The following is a 19,559-nucleotide window of genomic DNA, read 5'->3' as shown; positions in this document are numbered from 1 at the left end:
GCTGAATCAAGTAAGTCAAGGTAGGCTCGTGGAGAAGCATGACAACCTAATGGCTTAAGAGAGCTGGAGTATTCTAGCCTGAAGTTGACCGTCATCTTCTCAGGCAGTTTTGTCAAGGCTGCTGGGATGATGCTTTAATTACTGACCTCAGCCTGGAGAAGTTGAACGACCCACCAACTTTTCAAGAGTTTCTGAAGTTGCTTCGCACATGGGAGGATAAGCATGCAATGAAATTAACACGCATGAAGCAACACCTGGGAGCAGAAGGAACTTTGACATTCCCAGTCAGCTCAGGTGTACCACCAGGGTACTGTTATCACAGGTGAACTCACTCAGGGTTCTGTTTCATCTGAGACTGTTGATTTGAGGAAGCCGATTGCTGAACTCAAAGCTCTGAAACAGAAGCACACTAGGTTAGCTAAAACCAAACAGTTTTAGCTAACCTTGTTATCTGTGTGTGTTTGTGTGTGAGAGGTCACTAACCCCCCTTTGGTGCTTAGGCTAACGAGTACCTCTCGTACCAGGCTAGACATTGTCTCAGGCAACCTGAAATCTCAGCCCTGTCATATGTGCATGTGTGATCCTACATATGTATACATATGGTTTTATTCTATCATTTTTTCTTTTGTTTCCTTTAATGTCTTGCTCCTGAGGTGGGGTGGGTGCTGGTGGGGCTTCGGTTCTGGTGTTTTTTTCTCTTCTGTTTTGTATGTTGAACACATCTGATGTGTCACTTTTGTGTGCATTTTACTAAAACCCAATAAAAAATTGGTTGCAAAAAAAGATTCTTATGCTTTACCCAATCTTGAAGAGTCTTTTTCAACCTTAACTGGTTCGAAATGGTTCTCGGTACTAGACTTGAAATCTGGATATTATCAGATAGAAATGGAGGAATTTGACAGACATAAAACTGCGTTCATATGACCACTTGGTTTTTGGGAATTCAGCCAAATGCCACAGGGAATTACTAATGCCCCAAGTACGTTTTAAAGGCTAATGGAGAAGTGCATGGGAAATCTACATCTGAGAGAAGCTTTGATGTTCCTTGATGATCTTATCATATTCTCTCAGACCCTTGAGGAACGTCTCATGAGAGTGCTAGGAAGGCTCCGAGAATACGGTTTAAAGTTATCCCCTGAGAAGTGTAGATTTTTTTCCAGACTTCAGTACGTTATTTGGGGCATATCATATCAGAAAATGGAGTTGAGACTGACCCTGAAAAAATAAAAGCTCTTAAAACCTGCCCAAAACCTAAGAACCTCAAAGAGTTAAGAATTGAGTTAAAATTAATTAAATGAGCTCCTTAAAAATAACTATTGAAAATGAGTAACTGCAAGTAGCACGCATAAATGAATTAAGTAAAATTTAAACAAAAATATTGGTTTAATTTGACACCCCCTGCCCAATGCAATTGAGTCCTACTTAATGGAATTGTTTTGACGTAAAACAAAATGTTATTTTATTTAAAATGAGCAGGTTAATTAAAATAATTTAAATCTGATTTCAGGTATGAATAATAGACACAGGTTTCAAATATGAATTACAAACTCTGGCTTTAATATTAACAACAACAGCCAAAGAAAATTCTCATAAAACAGTGTTAATATACTCTTTGTCAACATCACTGCATCTTTTTTGTTCCAATTTCTTTTAAGGCATATCAATTCACACAGGACAAGAACAGTAAAGTTTGCACATTTTGTTTAACTTTCTAGACACATACTGTTCAAAAAACATAATGCAGTTACACTGTTTAAAATAAATGCATGTAACAAACATGGTTTTCACCTTTTCAGACCACACAAATGAAACATTGTCTCACCCAAAAGGGTCTCAAAAGGAACATAAATGTTTTAAATGCACATCCAATAAACACACACTCTGGATTTGTGACTCTTCAAATGATTACCAAGATGTTTAAAATATTCCTTTTCACTGGTATAAATACTTGAGCAAAGCACACACTTAAGAGAGAGAATTACTTCCGACTATCTTACTTCATCTTGTGTATGATACCTTGAGAGATGTGTGCAGAGAGCAGTCCACGTTTTAAAGGAGCAAGGATAATCCAAATGGAGACACTCCACTGAGGTTCCAGCTGACCAATGGTGTAGTCTGTAATGTTGTAACAGGTCACCCCTAGTCGTTGCGTTATACCTGCAGACTTTACAGCTCCATTTCATTGCACCTATTAAAAAAAAATTAGAGTACATTTCACTTCCAGTTTAAAGTACTATGCTGTGCAACAATATCCGTTTGTGTTTAGTGATTATTATTGGTAGTACATCAACTCATCAATGAACTGGAAACAGTGTTGTGTCAAAGTTGGTTGCCCCATCGAGATGAGGTTTCTTAGCCCCACCCCTGTGAAAACTCGCCTTAAAAAGCAAAACATCATTATATGCGTTGTATTGTTTTTTTTTTTTTTAAATCACTCTATACACAACCCATGGTTCATTTATGATTTTTTACAAATTGAATCATTTTATTTGGTACTTCTGATAGGATATTTTATATTTTATAAAACATGGACCACTGTGCTGTTTCCTTTAATATGTTTCCTTTAATAAGCAGTTAAATTATAATAAATAAGCGCGTGAAATTCCATTTCTTTTCTTCCATTCCAGGGATTAAAAATGGTAACAGTGTCAAATTTGGGCTTTACCGCGCTCTGTTGAAGCTCGGTGGTACGCGCATAACCTCTTGCGGGCGAGTCTTGCTCTGAATGCGCGCTCCCTGCGCCGTTTTCACAGGGGTGGGCCTAAGAAAACTCATCCTGATGGGGGATCCAACTTCGACACAACAACGGCATAGCCATTGTACATCTGCAAAGCTTGTTTGAATGTTATCCCCTTAATTAATCGGTGTAAAATATGCGTTAAAATATAAAGTCTGCTAATGCGACACACACATACTCTATATACACTCACCTAAAGGATTATTAGGAACACCATACTAATACGGTGTTTGACCCCCTTTCGCCTTCAGAACTGCCTTAATTCTACGTGGCATTGATTCAACAAGGTGCTGAAAGCATTCTTTAGAAATGTTGGCCCATATTGATAGGATAGCATCTTGCAGTTGATGGAGATTTGTGGGATGCACATCCAGGGCACGAAGCTCCCGTTCCACCACATCCCAAAGATGCTCTATTGGGTTGAGATCTGGTGACTGTGGGGGCCATTTTAGTACAGTGAACTCATTGTCATGTTCAAGAAACCAATTTGAAATGATTCGAGCTTTGTGACATGGTGCATTATCCTGCTGGAAGTAGCCATCAGAGGATGGGTACATGGTGGTCATAAAGGGATGGACATGGTCAGAAACAATGCTCAGGTAGGCCGTGGCATTTAAACGATGCCCAATTGGCACTAAGGGGCCTAAAGCGTGCCAAGAAAACATCCCCCACACCATTACACCACCACCACCAGCCTGCACAGTGGTAACAAGGCATGATGGATCCATGTTCTCATTCTGTTTACACCAAATTCTGACTCTACCATTTGAATGTCTCAACAGAAATCGAGACTCATCAGACCAGGCAACATTTTTCCAGTCTTCAACTGTCCAATTTTGGTGAGAAATTGTAGCCTCTTCTTCCTATTTGTAGTGGAGATGAGTGGTACCCGGTGGGGTCTTCTGCTGTTGTAGCCCATCCGCCTCAAGGTTGTGCGTGTTGTGGCTTCACAAATGCTTTGCTGCATACCTCGGTTGTAACGAGTGGTTATTTCAGTCAAAGTTGCTCTTCTATCAGCTTGAATCAGTTGGCCCATTCTCCTCTGACCTCTAGCATCAACAAGGCATTTTCGCCCACAGGACTGCCACATACTGGATGTTTTTCCCTTTGCACACCATTCTTTGTAAACCCTAGAAATGGTTGTGCGTGAAAATCCCAGTAACTGAGCAGATTGTGAAATACTCAGACCGGCCCGTCTGGCACCAACAACCATGCCACGCTCAAAATTGCCTAAATCACCTTTCCTTCCCATTCTGACATTCAGTTTGGAGTTCAGGAGATTGTCTTGACCAGGACCACACCCCTAAATGCATTGAAGCAACTGCCATGTGATTGGTTGATTAGATAATTGCATTAATGAGAAATTGAACAGGTGTTCCTAATAATCCTTTAGGTGAGTGTATATGAGTATCGGGTACAGAGTAGGCGTAAAGCCAACACAATGTGGTGACATTGGCTGAACTTGAACACGATGGCGTCAACAATATGCAAATTGACATGTGACGTCACCTAGCGAAATCGTTGCCAACACAGACCATAACTCATTCGGAGCTCTAACATTGTAGATCCTGCAATGAATAGCTTGCCTGTGATGCACACATCGTCCGACTGCACTGTAAAAAAAAAATGTTCAGCCAACTCAAAAATTCAAGGCAAAATGCTGCAATACATTTTTGAGTTAAGTCAACTCAGTTACAAAAGTTCAACAAACCTATAGACAGAGATTCAGCTAACTTTGACTTCAGAGTTAAGGCAACACTAATACAAGTTAGATTAACTTAGGTACAAAGTTTCAATAAACTTAGATTGTTAAATTGTCAACACTATTTTGCAAGTTCGATTAACATAGGCACAGAGGTTTAGTCAATTTTGTTTGGGGAGTCAAATTAAATTTAAATTAACCTGCCTTGTTTAGGTGACATTTTAAGAGTTCATGTTTTCATTAACTTTTTTAAATAACAAGATTCAACTGTAATATTTCAAGTTGCCCCTCCCATTTGCGTCTGATTTCGACCAAACCGATCGCAATCGTGTGTGGCGTTAAAACTGTCCTTTGTGCTGCTTCCATGCAGATATTGCTTATTTAAGTTAGCCCCCCATTTGCCTCCGAACTGGTTTCAATAGTTTGTGCCGTTTAAAAATTGTTTGTACTTGTTAATTTCAAATCAAATTAACTGTCACACCCTGCTCCGTACGATCCCGATGTGTGCCACGCCCCCCTCATTACCTCGTGTTCTTCCCTAATGGATCTCACCTGTTGCTCGTTTCCCTCAGCTTGTCTAGTGTATTTAGTCCTTGTCAGAGTCAGTCATCCCCAGATCAGTCGTGTTGTATTGTCCGTAGATGTCCGTGCCTGTCCGTCTGAATAAATCCCGTTTACCTGACGTTCTGGCTGCACGTCGCCTGCTTCCCTGCTCGCCCGAGCCCGAACCCGAACGTGACAGAATGACTGATCTCCGTGCAAGCACGAAGCAGCAGTCCGAGCACCACCGGCTGCACTGCCTGCTGCTGCCGCCTCTCTGCCTGCGGCACCGCCTGTTGCAGCTGCCACCTCTCTGCCCGCGGCACCGCCTGTTGCAGCTGCCATCGCCGCTCTGCCCGCGGCACCGCCTGCTGCTGCTGCTGCTGTCGCCACTCTGCCCGCGGCACCGCCTGCTGCTGTTGCGGCCGCCCTACCAGCAGCACTGCCTGACCCGCCTGTCCTGCCTGCAGTCCCTGCAACTGCCACCGCTCTGCCTGTGGCACTGCCTGCGGTGGCCGCGGTTGCGCCCCCTGCTGGCCGCGTGATGGCGGCGCCCCCGGCTGGCCGCGAGATGGCGGCGCCCGCTGCGGCGCCCCCTGGTGACCAGGAACTGAGGGTGCCCGCTGCAGCTCCGACTGAGGTGCCCGCCGAGGCGCCCCCTGCTGGCCGCACACCCGAGGTGCCCTCTGAGGCGCCCCTTGCTGGCCACGTGACGGCGGCGCCCATCCTGCTGGCACCTGAACTGCCTGTCTCGCCTGTCCTGCTGGCTCTTGACCTGCCCGTCTCGCCTGTCCTGCCGGCTCTTGACCTGCCCGTCTCGCCTGTCCTGCCGGCTCTTGACCTGCCCGTCTCGCCTGTCCTGCCGGCTCCTGAACTGCCTGTCTCGCCTGTCCTGCCGGCTCCTGAACTGCCTGTCTCGCCAGTCCTGCCGGCGCCTGAACTGCCTGAGGTGCCCGCCGAGGCACCCCCTGCTGGCCACACGCCCGCGGCCCCGTCCGAGGCCGCCTCTCCCGTCCTGCCCGCGGCCCTGCCTGAGGCCGCCTCTCCCGTCCTGCCCGCGGCCCTGCCTGAGGCCGCCTCTCCCGTCCTGCCCGCGGCCCTGGCTGCTCCGCCTGCGGCCACGCCCGCGGCTCTGGCTGCTCTGCCTGCGGCCACGCCCGCGGCTCCGGCTGCCCTGCTTGTTGCCTCCCTCCTGACTCCCTCGCCCTTAACCCGGCAAGGCCGACGCCCCCCAGGACCCCACCTTTCGGTGTCCCGTAAGGGACGGGGACATAGGCGTCGGGCCCGGGTCCCGCCCGCCCTGCCCCCTGGCTCGCCCGTTCGGCCCCTGGCGGTGGCTAGGTGGCTGCCTGCGGGTCCTCCGGCTCGGGGTCGGCGGTCCCCTCCGGGTCCCCCCCTGGATCCTCGGTGCCGGTCCTCTGTCCCGCCTCCGGGTCCATGTCGGCCGCCTCCGGGCCCCCCTGCTCCGGCTGGGCGTCGGACGGCGCCTTCGCCGGCTCCGGCTGCGCCTCCGCCTGCCGCGGCTTCCCCCTTTGGCCTGCCTGCACTGGTGTTCCCTCCTGCTCCCTCCGTGTCCCCTCCGTCACTCCCTCGTCCCGTTCCCTTGGCCCCTGGGTGGTCCCCTCCTGCTCCCTCCTCCCTCTCCCCTGCGGCCCCTCCGGCCGCTGCCCGTCGCCCGCCTGGGCTCCCTCGTGCTCCCCTTGTTCCTCCTCCGCTCCCGTCTGTCCCTCCTGCCTTTGTTCTTCGTCCCTCTCTGTCTCCTCCATTCACTCCTGGCCCTTTTGTTCCGCCTTTCTCCTCTTCTTCTGTGTCTCCCTTCCTGGTTTGTCTGTCCGCCTTCCCTGTCTTGTGTCGTGTCTTGTCTTTCTTCTCGTCCCTGTTCTTGTTCTGCGTCTCCGTTCTGTTCCCTGTTTTTGGTTGACGTTCTGCTTTGTTTTCCAGGTCCTGTTTTCCCGTTTCGTCTCATCCGTCGCGTCTCCCCTGGCGCGCCCGGTGTGCGCGCCTTTGGGGGGGGGGTTCCGTCACACCCTGCTCCGTATGATCCCGATGTGTGCCACGCCCCCCTCATTACCTCGTGTTCTTCCCTAATGGATCTCACCTGTTGCTCGTTTCCCTCAGCTTGTCTAGTGTATTTAGTCCTTGTCAGAGTCAGTCATCCCCAGATCAGTCATTGTTGTATTGTGCGTAGATGTCTGTGCCTGTCCGTCTTTGTGAATAAATCCCGTTTACCTGACGTTCTGGCTGCACGTCGCCTGCTTCCCTGCTCGCCCGAGCCCGAACGTAACATTAACAAGTTTAATTTACCCATTTGTTTTAAGTTAGGTGCACTGAATAATCTGATTACATTCAAATCAATAGTTTTTATTAATGCAGCTGAAATTTTAGACAAGTCAACTTAAAGTTTGCAGTTCTTACAAGACAGAGAACTGCTAAATTATACAATCTTTTGTTTTCAGATTTTATTATGTACAACCACATAAATGACTTCTTTGTCCATTTCTCTAAATGACACATGCACTAAATGCATATTTAGAATAGATATGACAAGAAATGATCATAACTACTTTCATTTAACAAGTTGTCAAAATTCCACTGAGCAACAGCTAGCACATTTTTAAAAAGTGCATACTTAGTCAGCCCCGCCAGCCAGATACCACATTTCAAGATCGTGCTGAATAAATTTAGGTTCTCAGCGGCTAACATCCAAGCACTTAGTATTCATTTTATGCTGCTATTTAATAAGGGGGAGCTGTATTTTCACGTGAGCAATGCCATTTTAGAAATTGGGGGGCAGGGGCGTTAATATTTTTGAGGTCTATACCTGTGTGCATTAACTATACACACACACACATACATACGTATTCATACATAGACATACATATTTTTCGCTATATTTTTACAAAGACAGTAAAACTTCATTATTGGACATTTTTATTTAACCGCCTTGTGCAAGAAGTAAGAGGGTCTATGGGAAGGTAAAGACATCACAATACACAGTGCAGGCAAAATGACAAGAGTTTATTATACATTGTTGTACAGTATTAAGCATTAACTGGGCGTTCACTACCTTGTAGCAAAACGCTATGTACGTCTGTACAGGATTTAGAGTTCTGTGATGTGCTTTACCACTGTAAATGGCACACAATCAGTTTTGACACCGCAAGAGCCACTTTCCATACTGTCGTTTTGTTTTTTCACTCCCAAATTACACGTTCCCAAGAATCTTTACATCTCAAGGAATCGTACTGTGCTATGATGAGTTGGTAGAACAGATGATGACCTTGGTCAACCCTGCACGTAACGAGGCAGTATGTAACGGTCGGTCATTTGTGAAAATATCTAGCATGATCCTAAAATGCTAACGTAACAGCGGAGTCACGTAACTATGTAAATAAGCAATATCTGCATGGAAGCAGCACAAAGGACAGTTTTAACTGCACAAACCGGCACAAACAATTGCGATCGGTTTGGTCGAAATCAGATGCAAATGGGGGGGGCAACCTTACAAACATTAATATCTCAGAAACTAAAGCAGCACAAAGGATAGTTTTAACGGCACAAACGCAGCACACACGATTGCAATCGGTCTGGTGGAAATCAGACACAAATGGGGTGCCAACTTCACGCTGATGACGTCACCATGTAAACAAACATTTATATCTCAGAAACTAAAACAACACAAACAAAAATTTTAACGGCACAATCCGGCACAAACGCGGCACATGCGATTGAGACCAGTTTGGTTGAAATCTATAATATATGGGGGGCCAACTTCACGCAGGTTCACAAATTTCTTTAAATATCATAAACATGGCAAATAAATAATTTTTTATATATTTGTTTTGGCATTAAACTCATCTTAATCTTACTGTACTTTGTAAATATGTCAGATTTATGTGAAGTTTGTAATTTAATTGACATCAAAGTATAGACATTGCAAAATGCAGTTTGGAACACTTGCAGAAACATTGTAAAAGTACATAGTAAGCAATGGTGCCAGTTGATCCCAGATATCTGATCACCAAAGTCTTGGCTACATGAAGATGACTAAATGATGCAGTTGCAACATTCAGTTGGATAAATAAATAAGAAAAAGCTAACTCATGTCACTCTTTCTGGTCTCCTGCCATTGAGTATGTAGCAACTTTCATGTGTATGAATGAGCCATTGACACCTGCATGGCCACATCCCTCCCCCCCTTTTATGGTGCTGATGGGGATGTATCTGGATTGTCACACCCCGCTCCGTCCGATCCTAATGTGTGCCACGCCCCCTCGTTAACTTCATGTGGAATCCCAGTGTTTTACAGCTGTTTCGGATTGTTGTCATTAGTTCAGTGTATTTAGTCCGCGTTTCCGTTTGTATCCCCAATCCGGTCATTGATGTTGTTATGTGGTGTGCTTTGTGTTTTTGGCATTAAACGCCGTATTCCCCGATCCCTGGCCTCCGTTCGCCTGATTCCCCGATCCGTGCTGCACGCGACATGACATGGCGTTGTTCATTAAATTACCATGCGAATGCAATTTGAATATGCGCTAATGCGGCTATTTAGAATGTAAATAGTGATCTTCTGGTGAGAGCGGTACTACACGCCCCCGATGCAGGTAAAACAAAGTAAGGTGACATGGTTTACTTTTTCGCCGATTTAACCTAATTTAAAAAACTTTAATACTTCCGACAATTGACGTTTTGAAAAGATGACAGATTACGGATTTAACCAGCGTTTCTTCATGTTTCTACAATAAGATTTCAGCGAGTTATGAACTGAAAATACATGAGAAAGATATGCGGCATCCAAAATAATTCCACATCACCGAAGTAGCTGCTTTTTGGGAATTAATTCTTCAGCAGTACAGTGTGATTCATGCTTGTTTTGCCATTTGCTGTTCTGTACTCATAAGTTTTGGGACCCTCTGATACAAATTCCACAATGTGGTCATCTGCGTCCAAATCACTTGTCAGCTCCCCGAGGAAGTCCCACAAAGGTGGCATCCAGTCACCCAGCTTGCTGACAAAAATGACAGAGTCTCTATCATGATACAACGTGCACGTCCCTAAGCGATCCATAAGGTTGTGAAGCTCAAGCCTAGCATATTCCGTAGTAACTGCGGCAATAAACGCATTGCCGTGTCGCGGCGTGCTAGGGTAACCCATTATGTTCCGCCATTGGACCAAGGCAACATCATCATTCAGAAAGAAAAAGTGAGACACATCAACCACAGTGGCCGAGCCAGAGGGGTGTCCGGGGTGGCACTGGACACCCCTGACATCCGATTGACCTACCCGGGTGCCACCCCAAAATTTTATTTGCTGCTGGCAGTTCCTGATGCTGATTGACATCTCATTTGTCTAAAGAAGTTTTTTAATTTTGCCGGCAACGCTGCTCAAGCTATTTTCAAATCAAAGACGAGCCGAAGACAAGAGCATGGTTTCAAGGTAAGACGAATAATAAAACATCATATTTGAAATACGTTTTATAGTTTATTATAAGGTTTGTTTAACGAGGCGCTGACGACATCAGTTAACTTAATGAGATTTTGTCGGCGCAGGATAGGGAGACACGCCACCAACAAATATATTTTAAATGGGGATCTTTACTAAGAGGGTCTAGTCGGTTTCCTTCACAACGTGTAACAAAATAAAAGTATACAGAAAAGGAACAGAAATAACATACACAATGTAATTTGGTTTTAATTTGGCAAAACCGTATTTCTCCCTTTACAGTCCGGAAATATCAAACAAATATTCAAATAATGTTCAAAATGGCGCGGCCACGTCCGGACGCCTTCCTGATCGCTCCGCTTAGACTGTGCTTTTATTTTATTTTTTACCTAGTTTTTATTGCTTTTCATGCAAGCGAAATAACTAGTTTGGTTATTTATGACAGTGCAACGCTTCTTAACATCGGAAGCCAAACTCCAAAGTTTATTTTAGACGATTTTAAACCCGATCTGTCGTGGCCGGCTCAACGTTCGCATCACTGAGGACCTGACATGGACAGAACACATCCGGAGCCAGTGCAGCAAGGCAAGACAGCGTCTCTACCACCTGAGACAGCTGAAGAAATTTTGCGTCTCTACTGGGATCCTGAAGTTGTTCTACTCCGGCCGTGGAAAATGTCCTGACACAGAACATCACATCCTGGTATGGAAATAGCCGTGTCCAGGACTTAAAGGGACTGCAGAGGGTGATTTGGGCAGCAGAGTGCTGCACCAGATCTGCTCTGCCGTCTCTGCAGGACATATACACCAGGAGATGCCGGAGCAGAGCAATCAGGATCATCAAAGACACTACTTACCCCAGTAACAGTCTGTTTGAGCTGCTGAAATCAGGCAGGCGCTTTAGAAGCATTACGGCAAAAACAGAGAGGCTCAGGAGGAGCTTCTATCCTCATGCCGTAAGACTTCTCAACCAGGACATGACACCACTACCTCTCAAATATCATACAGAAGATACGTAAACTGCTGTATGATATTTTTTTCCCACTCTTTAAGGCAACTTCAATGCACACTGCACTTTGCACATCACCTTATGCGTCACCACTTGCCACTTTTTTGTATTTTGTATATGTTGGATATTTTGTTAATTTTTATTCTTATTGTCTGCACTTTATGTTTACAGTATATTGTCTTATCTGCACTTTTTTTTTTTTTTTTTACTCTTTCTCTTTTTGCACAGTCTTTGGATCGGTCAGGGTTCATTTCACTGCATGTTGTACTTGTTATAACTATGTATGTGACAAATAAAGAATCTTGAAATCTTGAAATTTATTTGACCCACCAAACGAAGATAATCTTATACGTGAAAGAAGGTACTACTATGCACTAACAGCCCCTTACTCTGGACACTTTCCTTCAACGAAGGAAATCCATTGATCTATTTTCATACAATTCTACAACTTTTACAACTTATTTTATGTCTGCGTTGCTGTACTTACAACAAAAGTAATCTGCAGCTACTCAGCGCCCAACAGCAGCTCCGACTAACTCTCGGCTTTTTTAGTCACGTACGCACAGCAATCCCAATGAGCTTTGCAAAGCTCATTCGCGTACAACAAAGTGACGTCACTGTAGTCCTTCTCTCCCAAAGGAACATACGCCTGAAACACCACACAACTATTTAAATGTGTTCATCCCATCAGACATGACCCGACTACATTCTCCCCTGCTTAGTCGTTACCGTTCTCGGGAACGACAAGTGAATTTCTCACTTCCTTAACAGCTTCCCTAAAGAATACTGTACCTAGGCTGGCAATAATCTGCGAAACTGCCGCTGGACTAAATGCCCCTGCCTCCAAGACTGATTTTGGTTCATGATGCAGATTTGAATGGTGCCCTGCAGTTACTCTCTTACTCTTCCTAGGGACAGGAACAGGTCTAGAGTCACAACTGGACTCTGATACAGGTGCACTAGGTGCTCGCTGAACCTCCACATTAAGCTCAGGTTCCGAACCCCTTGCCCTGGCAGCCAATCCATTTTCACTTGTATCAGCTGGAGTTGCTGTTTGCACCCCCTCACTCAGACTTGGACATGGATTGGAAAACACCACCTCTTCCACAACCACACCACCATCTAACGCTGTATCTGCTTCCATGACTACTGCTTCCACTACCAGCTTGTCACTATCTTTACATCTCTGAGGCCTACGTGGCCTGGGAACTGGCACGGAGTGCGGAGTAACATTATATGCATAGACTAACTCAGGCAAGGTTACTCAGGAAGTTGATGATAAGAAGGCCTATGATGTCATCTACTTAGATTTCCAAAAGGCTTTTGATGTTGTTCCCCACTAGAGGCTCTCACTTAAACTCAAAGCGACAGGTATTTTAGGAAATGTAGCGACCTGGATTGATAACTGGTTAACGGACAGGAAGCAGCGAGTAGTTATAAGATGCTCAATGTCACAGTGGGCCTGCGTTCATAGTGTGGTACAGCAGGGTTCAATTTTAGGACCACATTTGTTCCTAATTTACATAGATGATATAGACACCAATATATACAGTAAACTGGTGAAATTTGCAGATGACACCAAGGTGGGTGGTGTAGCAGATACTGAACTAGCGGCTCAGCAGCTACAGCGGGATCTTAATTTAATTAGTGACTGGGCTGACACCTGGCAGATGAAATTTAACATAGACAAATGTAAGGTACTCCATGTAGGGAGCAGAAATATAAAGTACAGGTATTTTATGGGACCTACTGAAATAAAGGTAGCTGATTATGAGAAAGACCTTGGTGTGTATGTTGATGCTTCCATGTCTCATTCTCGCCAGTGCGGGGAAGCAATAAAAAAGGCCAATAGGATGTTGGGGTATACAGTATCTCCAGGTGTGTGGAGTTTAAGTCAAGGGAGGTAATGCTAAGATTATAGAATTCCTTGGTGAGACCTCACCTAGAATATTGTGTACAGGTTTGGTCACCATATCTTAAAAAGGACATAGCGGCCTTAGAAAAGGTGCAGCGTAGGGCCACAAGAATGATTCCTGGTCTCTGAGGAATGTCATACGAGGAAAGGTTATTTGAGCTAAATCTGTTCAGCCTCAAGCAAAGGAGACTGAGGGGGGACATGATCCAGGTCTATAAGATTCTAACAGGTTTGGATGCTGTTCAACCGAATAGTTACTTCAGCATTAGTTCAAATACAAGAACTCGTGGCCATAGGTGGAAATTAGCGGGAGAACATTTCAAACTGGATTTAAGGAAGCACTTCTTTACACAGCGTGTAGTCAGAGTATGGAATAGTCTTCCTGATAACGTAGTGCAAGCTGAATCCTTGGGTTCCTTTAAATCAGAGCTAGATAAGATTTTAACAACTCTGAGCTATTAGTTAAGTTCTCCCCAAGCGAGCTCGATGGGCCGAATGGCCTCCTCTTGTTTGTATAGTTCTTATGTTCTTATGTCTACTCGGCTGACTCGTTTGCTCGGCCCTCCTTCCACCGGTTCCACTGTGAATGTGGTACCCTGTATTTCTACCACCCGGCACGGAATGGGCTTCCATGCATCCTGAATTTTGTTTCGGCCAATTGGTCGATTCCTCAGATACACTGTCTGGCCTACCTCAACAGGAGGACAATACACTTTAGCACTGAGCCCTGCAATCCGCTCTGCAGCTTTCTGCTCACTATATTCCCTCGCCCTCGCATGTGCCTCTTCCAGTCGCTTCTGGTGAATGGCGGTCAATCGTGCTTTGCAGCAACAGCCGACTCCCGTCCTAAAAGGGCATCTACGGGAAGGTGTGGGTCAACCCCAAACAGCAGATAATAGGGAGAATAACCCGTGGTAGAGTGCGGAGTAACATTATATGCATAGACTAACTCAGGCAAATATTCTGGCCACCTGCGCTTCTTCTCTGGTGGGAGAGTACATAACAACTCATGTAGGGTTCGGTTGAAACGCTCGCACTGTGCATTCCCAATAGGATGATGCGGTGTTGTACGGCTCTTTTTCACCCCATAAAGCTTACACAGTTCCACTATCACCTCACTCTCAAAATTTCTACCTTGGTCTGAATGCAGCCGCTCTGGCACTCCATATTTCAGAAACCACTCCCTCAACAAGATTTTTGCTGTGGTGTCAGCCTTTTGGTCGTGGGTGGGAAACGCCTGTGTGAACTTGGTAAACACGTCCGTGACTACCAACACATTTTCCCGTCCATCAGCCGCCATCTCCAATACAGTGAAATCCATCGCCACCACCTCTAATGGTCTGCTGGCCAAGAAAGCTTTCATGGGTGGATGAATTTTGGGATGAGGCATTTTTGTTAGAACGCAGCGCTCACATTTTTGTATCCACTGCTTCACATCCTCATGAATCCCAACCCAGAAACACCTTGGTCTTAACAACGCTAACACACGGTCACTACCTTGATGACCCATGGAACCGTGAACACTTTCCAGCACTTGTGGCCGCATACTAGCAGGCACTAGTAGTTGGAAACATTCCCCATGTCTCACATCATCAACCACCCGATAGAGAAGTCCATCTCTCTCCTTAATGTGCAACCAGTGCTTTAACAGAACCAGCACCGGTTTTGCCAAGTTCTTTCTCTCCTGGAAATTTGGTTTCCTTTTCTGCTCCCAGAAAGTCCTAAAAACTCGGATCACTGGGTCCTGATCCTGAAACATACGCCACTTTTCCTTGGAATAGCCAGGTAAAACAGGAGTGTTACCCTGTGATAGTGTATGGGCTAAGGAACTACCACTCTCCAATGCTCTTATCTGCCTGACCTTACAGCTAGCAATTCCTGCTGCTGCCAGCTCAGTATCTACTTGGGTTCCCTTCTCTATCACATTGCAAATAGCGACACACCCATCAAATTCCACATCATCTGCAACAGGTTCCGGCTCCCCTGCTAAAGGGTGCCTAGACAGAGCATCTGCCGCCTTATTTAACTGGCCAGGTCTGTACTTAACCTCAAAGTCAAATACTGCCAACCAGGGGCGTCGCACCCGTGGGGGATGTGGGTGTTTTAACACCCACACTTTTCCCGGTGAGAGGGTTCAACACCCACACTTTTTCTACAGTTTTCCCGCAGTTTTGAACAAACGCCTTTGCATTCGCTCCTCCGTTTCTCTGGCCGCTCTGTGTCTATGCTCGCTTCAGCTCTCTTCTCCCCTCCCTCTCAAACATGACACCGGCTGATGATTGGCTGTTCTGCCTTAAGTCTTGCCTCTCTTGGTGTGTTAGATTTATCGGTCAGCTCGTGCAGAGGAGGTGGGAACTTATGGTTGTTATGATTATTTATATCTCCGTTTTCCAGGTACTTTCCCAGATAGCAATCATTATTGATTCAACATTGAATTATGGTCAGAAAGTTTGTTTTGTGGTTGAAGTTACAACTTCAACTTTAAATCAACATTTTTACAACAACAACAATTTCTATGTTGAAAATGAGCCATTGAATCAATGTTGACTAAGGGTCCTGTTTTCAACATTGAAACTTTGGAATACGTTATACCCATAGCAGAGAAGCAGAATCACTTCCTTGTTTTAAAAAGCTTTTAAAAATCACATTTCACTTTATTGTAAAGTACTTTGAGTTGCATTTCATGTATGAAAGGTGCTATATAAATAAAGCATCTTCTTTTTCTCTTTAAACAAAGCAGTTTTTCCACTGCAATGCATGCAACATATTTGGATAATTAAGCAATTAAAATGATGTGGAGAACTTTTAAAAGTCGCTCTTTAAGGGAAAACAGACATTAAATTACCAACAGAAATTAAAGGCTTGCGCTGTGCATCCCTGTTTTTATATAGCGATCTGGGTCACACCATTTTTTGGTGCGGGGGGCGTATTATACACATAGTTGTAGATAAATCACAGTTTTTTTAAATACATGAAAATAGTCTTATGTTACGTGTGTAATGTGTAATAGAAAAACATCTAAAGGTCATCTCTGGACAGAGACTGAACCAAAGAAGGAGCGCGCGGCCCCCTGTTCGGAATGTTCCATACTTTAAACCTTACCCGCCAGCACCATCGCGCATTCACGCCATCATTGTCTTTGAGGCTGCGAAGAGAGAGTGAGTTAAATTTGAAACTTACTCTTATACTGACCGGTTCTGTGAATAAACAAAACTGCTGTTATTGGGGCTGAGATGCTCCTCGAGCCTAGCCCGGTTGACGCGCACTTTACAGCCAGCCGGTGTCGTCAATGGCGATTCCGGTGTTCCGGGCAGTTCAGCTTCCCTAGGTTTCCCCTGTCGCGCGCTGATTTGTACACTGTTTCGCTGTTGTTTTCATGTCTTTTTACGAAGCTCTTGAGGTAAACAAGCCGTATATTTTAAAACATCACATGCCTTTTCGATGTTTTTTGTTTTTACAGATAATAAATTAAATTATTTAATTCGCTGGATAGGGATGTGAGAAATACTTGAAGTCTGCAGTGTGTCTTTCATGTAGTACAGTATAGTAGGAATGTTACTTTTCTTAGTTTCAGATAAGGTACAGTATGTTCAGATGTATTTCAGCAGAAACCTCATTAGTAAAACTATTGATGTTTGAATGAATATTGATCACAAACAGTTTCAATATTAAATCAATTAAAACAGCTGAAGACTGGCTTTAGATAATGGTTGAATCAAAGTCCTGTCAGACCCATGCCACTATCAAGCTTACCACTGTCCTTTTGTCACGCAGTATCATTAAGATGCAGAAAAGAAAGAGGCAGGAAAAGATTGACACCTTTTTCAAGAGAAATCCTGTAAGTGAAGTTGAGAGATGAAAGTTGAAAAATGTTGACATTAAACAACAGTAGCCTATTACCATTAGATGCTATTTGCATTTATTTCATTGTATTGCTTTTCAATATTCACTGAGGTTTTCTAGTGCCACAGCTGTAACTGTTTGAACCTATTACCACTGCAACCTTGTTTAGGAGAGGACGTTGCTGGAGGCATTGGTTTCAGAGGCAGCACAGGAAGGTTCACAGGTGAGCAATTAAATGAATGTTACAGTTTGTAAAAGAGGTTTATGAAGGAAGAGGGGCTGTGTGTGTGTTTGTGTCATGGGTGGTGCTTATTTCCATCTCAGGTGCACACGTGTGTATGGTGTGTTTATATCAAATTCACAAATTCATTTTAAATGTTTTGATTATGCTGTATGTGAGGATGTGGCCAGGAGTGAGGAAGACAGAGATGAAGAGGGAGTAAAAAGCAGACAAGAAGCAGACAGGCAAGCAGCAGACAGGCGAGAAGCAGACAGGCGAGAAGCAGACAGGTGAGAAGCAGACAGACAAGAAGCAGAGAGACAAGAAGAGATAGACAAGAAGCAGACAGACAAGAAAAACAGAGTGAGGGGGAAGTCAGAGAGGATAAGGATGAAGATGAAATGGTAGAGAGAGGAGCAGAGAACACAGACGTGGATGTTACTCGCCATCAGTTCAATAAACCCAATCAACCAGATCCAAAATTAATTTCTAAACAGTCCTTGCCCAAATATTCTCTGAGTTTTCAAACTCAGTGGTACCAGAAATTTCCATGGCTCCATGTGAGTCCTGATGTTGAGGGTGTATTGTGCTTTTACTGCTCCAAAGCCTTTGACTCGGGGACATCATCTCTTGCCAAGAATGCTGATTCAGCATTCATTTCATCTGGGTTTAAAAATTGGAAAAATGCCCTTGAACGATTTACTGTGCATGAGCGATCTGATAGTCATGAGACAGCCATGACAACGCACATCTATGAAAATCGATCAGTACAGGTTCAGCTATCTAGTGTGAGTGTGAAACAGCAAGAGGAAGCAAGGGGATGTCTTCTCAAAATCAATGGTGCTGTGCAGATGTTGGCTAGGCAGGGCTTACCTTTTAGAGGCCATGAATGTGGTGAAGGAAATTTTGAACAGGTTCTGAAGTACAAATCAGAGGATGACCCCTCTCTAACCAAGTGGTTGACATGTGGTAGAAAGGATGTATATACTTCAGCTATTGTTCAAAATGAAATCCTAACTTTGTTCAGCAGCATGATCATACGTGAAATAGTTGAAAACATCAGATCACTTCCACACCTGCAGTACTCTGTGATGATGGATGGGACACGAGATGTGTCTGGAAAAGAGCAAGAGGCGGTGTGTTTGAGATATGTTGATAAGGATTTAGTCCCTCATGAAGAATTTATTGGTCTTTATGAAGTTTCTTCGACATCTGGAGAAAATCTAGCAAAAGTAGTCATGGATGTTTTGCAGCGCCTAAACTTGCCTATCACTGGGTTGCGTGGCCAAGCATACGATGGGGCCGCAAATATGGCTGGCAAATACAATGGAGCACAGGCCATTATAAGAAAAATACAACCTCTGGCTCCCTATGTTCATTGTGCTGCACACTGTGTTAACCTAATTACACAGAGGTCCTGTACTGCCTCAATATTTATCCGTAATTCTCTGGATTGGGTCAATGAGTTGGGTGTGTTGTTTGGGCAGTCAGGGAAACTGAAGGACATATTTAAGGGAATTGCAAGGTCTGAGGGGGGTGAGGGTCCATGTCACACTATAAGACCTCTGTGTCCAACAAGGTGGACCGTTCGCACTAGTGCCATCCACACTGTGATAAACCAGTACGAGTGCATAATCAAGGCTTTGGCTGAAATGGCAGTGAGTCAGTCTGATGCGGCTAGTAAGGCACAGGGGCTTTATGACACATTTCAGCAGGGAAATGTCTTTGGTCTTCTGTGTGCTTTGGAGATCACAGAGGAGTTGGAGGTTTTGAATATGTCCTTCCAGAGCACAATTCAGACCATGGATGGGATGCTTTCAGCTGTTGCCTGTGTTAAGGAAAGTTTCAGCAAAAAGAGAAACTCAGAGAGTTTTCAGGCTCTTTACACAAAAGCAACAAGTATGTGTGAAACACTCCATCTCACTCCTATTGCCGCTCCTCGTGTCCGTATCCCACCTCAGCGCTTCACAGGTAATGCTCCTGCACATGTACATGTGTCCCCTTCTGACTACTACAGGACTGAATTCTACAAAGTTCTGGATGTTGCTGACATGCAGTTTAGAGAAAGATTTGAGCAGGAAGGAATGTAAATGTTAAGGCACCTGGAACAAGTTCTATTAACTGGAAAAATACATGTTGTTGTCCAACAGTA

The 19,559-nt window shown here is 44.7% G+C and overlaps 1 long non-coding RNA gene across 1 annotated transcript; it reads left to right on the top strand.

Annotated features, from left to right (window-relative positions):
• The first annotated feature begins 10,326 nt into the window (after positions 1-10,326).
• Positions 10,327-17,584, top strand: LOC140589067 (uncharacterized). The gene is made up of 3 exons (XR_011990261.1): positions 10,327-10,415; positions 17,119-17,182; positions 17,357-17,584. It is a non-coding gene; the product is annotated as an uncharacterized lncRNA (long non-coding RNA).
• Positions 17,585-19,559: the final 1,975 nt, after the last annotated feature.

Source organism: Paramormyrops kingsleyae, chromosome 4 (assembly GCF_048594095.1).
Source record: "Paramormyrops kingsleyae isolate MSU_618 chromosome 4, PKINGS_0.4, whole genome shotgun sequence".
NCBI lineage: Eukaryota > Metazoa > Chordata > Actinopteri > Osteoglossiformes > Mormyridae > Paramormyrops > Paramormyrops kingsleyae.
Note: the sequence above shows the minus strand (reverse complement) of the source record. Positions and strands in the feature narration are given on the sequence as shown.